A 3498-nucleotide genomic window follows, 5' to 3' on the forward strand; every position below is an offset into this window, starting at 1 on the left:
TGAATTTTGTAAACACTTTTTAAACTTTTAGTAAGCATATGATTGTAAAAATATATTTTCAAAAAACATTGTATTATATATGCAAGTCTACAACCATGACACTTTTTTAAAAATTTGCCATTACTTTACAAATATGCAATCTCTGTAATATTCAGCATGAAGAAAATTCCAGAAGGGAATACATTAAAAGTCAAAATGTGATCTCTACCTTTTCATATCTAAAAAAGACCAAGTGTTACATGGTTATCAGGGAAAAAAAATGAACATTAATATTTGTTCATTCATCATGAGTCAGGGACAGGGCTGGCTTTTTACATGTGTTTTCCTGACTAATGCCCACAACAAGCCTTAGATGTAGCTTTTATTTTGTACTATTTATAAATAAGGAAGCAAGTTTTAGAGAAATTAAGGGACTGTCCCAGGGTCATACAGCTAAACAGTGGCAAAAGTAGGATTTCAGTTCTGTTTTACTCTCAGCTGAGAGGTCTTTGCACTACAACACAGCCTCTCATACAAATTATTTATGCTGGCATCCATATATGCCTCTGTAACAAGATTATTTACTGAGACAGTGACTTAATTTTTTCCTGATTTCAAAGGAGACTAGAAGAAAGGTATTTTCCTCTCCCTAAATCAAAACTGTGGAGAGGTACATACCTGAGACAGGAGAGATTTGTAGGGTGGAGGTGATCCACAAGTGGGGAAGACCTGAGCTTGCGGGAACTGGGTATGGATGCTGGGCTCCCAAGGAAGCCACCACCCCAGGCCTTTAGCCCAAAGATCCTGCTGCCTCAACTTAGCACATGGTGAGCAAGGCCACCCACATGCGAAATAAGGTACCCTAAAATTACTTACAGCATAACTTGAAAATCTCCAAAGAATTAAAACAATGACCTTTTATCAGGTCAGAGCTCAGACTTAGCAATAAAGGAGTTTGCTCAGATGCAGGCACAACTTCCGCCTTGAAGCACTGAACTCATTGGTCCCATGCTAGAGAATTGATCCCCATTGGCAGGGACAGAATGGAATGCAAAATGTAGCAAGTACTCTAAGAGTGATGTGGTGGGGTTTCCTTCAGAAGCTTTTCCTGAGGCAGTACAGCTGCCCTTTAGAATGGCAAGAGTCGACCACCAACCAGAAAGACGCCCAGATTCCACCAAGCCTGTGGGCCACATCCATTGCAACACGAGCCACTTTTCAGTCCCATCAGCTCCTTCTCTTCTAGCTGTGGCTTTTATCATGGGCCCCCACTTCAATCATTAGCAAAAATAGGAAATGCACAAAAGCCCCCAAATAAAGGTCCCCTTTTCATTTAAAACATTTGGATTTCATTACTTGTGCTGTGGCTAACATCAAGTCACAAAAGTGGCAGGGCAGTCCCCCAAGCCCGTTCTGCTTCCAAGCTTCTTAAACTTTGGAATGGTTTTGTCTTTTGGGTGTGCATGTATTTTAAAGCTGTTTTATGACACATTGTCAGGAACTCAGGTACTGGACCTCTTTAACTCCAGCTTTCAGCAGCTGCCTTTGCACTTCCCTTTCACATAATTAAACACCCCGTGGTACTTAACAGAGTAATAAGTAGCACATCAATAAAGCAATAAATAATTGTATTCAGGCAAACTCCAGAGCCATCATCCGTTAACCAGCTCTGTGAGCAATACTTTTGATTAATCAATGAGGTTATATAATAGGAGAGCAAAAGTCAGTCCAGGCTCGGCAAGAATCAACCAGACTTCCAAGCCGTGAAGAAGTCTTATCGCTGAAGTAACTTGCAGGGAGACTATCAATTGGAAGTATGAACTCGGAAAGTAACTGAAGCAGCAGGAAGTCCCACCTCCAGAAACTAGTTAAAAACAAAGAAGCAGGATGATCTGGCTGAAGCAGGAGGGCTGCCTACTGAGAATATGGAGTAAAGGGCCTGTAAAAGCAAAATGTTCTGACTTCAGAGAACAAATACTTGCAGCTGAGCTGAAGAGCAAAGGAGGATCAGGATGGACCTGGAACTCCATCCATGAGTTCGAAAGAAACTTCTGCAGATGCTGTCTGGGAGGAGTGCTTATTCAGCCTCCCACCGAGAAGGGAACTATATAGGAATGTTGTTATTAAGACCACGGCTCTGTGAGCCAGCGCCAGCACAGGGCTGGGTGACTGTGCTTAGAGCCCTCAGAATCACCTGTGGAATTTTTATTTTTTATTTTTATATTTTTAGGTGGACAGGAAGGAGAATTTGTTGGTGAATATTAAGAGGGGCCACACAGTGGAAGCCCGCATGAGTGCAGGGCCTGCCACTTGTCCAGAGGGCCACGATTGGGGATGTACTTAACCCCAGAGCCATCTGGGACGAGCCGCTTCTCAACCACCATGTCTTCAAATTCATCGGCATTGAACTTGATCTTCTGGCAGCCAGGGAACTTGAACTTGGTCCTCTGCAGGGCCTCCATCACATGCTCCTTGTTCTGCAGCTTGGTGCGGATGTACATGATAACTTGACCAATGTGAACCCTGGCCACAGTGCCCTGGGACTTTACAAAGGCACGTCACACGCCTGTTCGGAGCCTACATTGGGGTAATGAAAGGTCAGAGACATCAACATACATCTGAAAAGCTTGTCTCCAAGGTCCCTTAGAGCAACCCATACAAGAAACAGGCTGCATTACACTACCAAGGAAGCTGCTATTTGTAGCCATTGCACACACTGGGCCCCCAATAGCGTGCCTGGATCTCCCAACCCAAATATCTGGAGCCAGGGCCCAGGAACCTGTATTTTTAATGGACTCCCCAGGTGGTTCCACTGCACAGCCAATGTAGAGAACCCCTGGTCTGGTGACAATAATGGAGGACCTCTATCGACCTAGCCAGCTGGACCAGCCTGGCCATGTGTGGCCACAAGGCTGCTGTCAAGGTCCTCAGCTTGCCACTTGAAACAGATCTTGGACAGTCCAGGTTTGTAAATGCGCCATGAGTTTATTTGTACCAGTAGTCACTAGACTCAGAAGAGGCGCCCGCAGTGCACCTAATCAGCTTGTGTCCAGGTTTCTGTGGGGTAACATGTTCCCCTAGAGAGTCAGAGAAAACTAGCCCAATACCAGCCATGTTGAGAAGCATTCATTCCATCCTCAAAATACTGAGGGCCTACTATGTGCCAGGCACTCTTTTAAACACTGGGGATTCATCAGGAATGAAAACAAAGCTCTCTGCTCAGAAGGAGCTTCATTCCAGTAGGACCCCAGAGATTCTTCTGAATGTCTCAGGGCACAGGAGGATGGGAACTGAGCCAATAGAGGTTTGCACACTCCAACTGCACTTCAACAAGACAGCATGTTTTTGTTATAGAAATTCTAAGCACATGGGAAAGTAGAGCATGGTATAATGAATCCCCACCATGTACCTCTCACCTAGTTTCCACAATTACCAATTCATGACCAATCTCCTTTCGCACCCATTTCACCCTCATTACCCAGATTATTTTGAAGCAAAACCCAGACATCATATTATTTT

The 3498-nt window shown here is 44.3% G+C and overlaps 1 non-coding gene across 1 annotated transcript; it reads right to left on the bottom strand.

Moving 5' to 3' along the window:
• Positions 1-2604: 2604 nt before the first annotated feature.
• On the bottom strand, positions 2605-2743 carry LOC135274074 (small nucleolar RNA SNORA70). Its single transcript, XR_010341885.1, has one exon. It is a non-coding gene; the product is annotated as a small nucleolar RNA SNORA70 (small nucleolar RNA).
• Between the last annotated feature and the right edge of the window lie 755 nt (positions 2744-3498).

The sequence above is a fragment of the Aotus nancymaae genome, unplaced genomic scaffold (genome assembly GCF_030222135.1).
Source record: "Aotus nancymaae isolate 86718 unplaced genomic scaffold, 86718_ANA_hifiasm-v0.15.2.pri h1tg000010l, whole genome shotgun sequence".
Lineage (NCBI taxonomy): Eukaryota > Metazoa > Chordata > Mammalia > Primates > Aotidae > Aotus > Aotus nancymaae.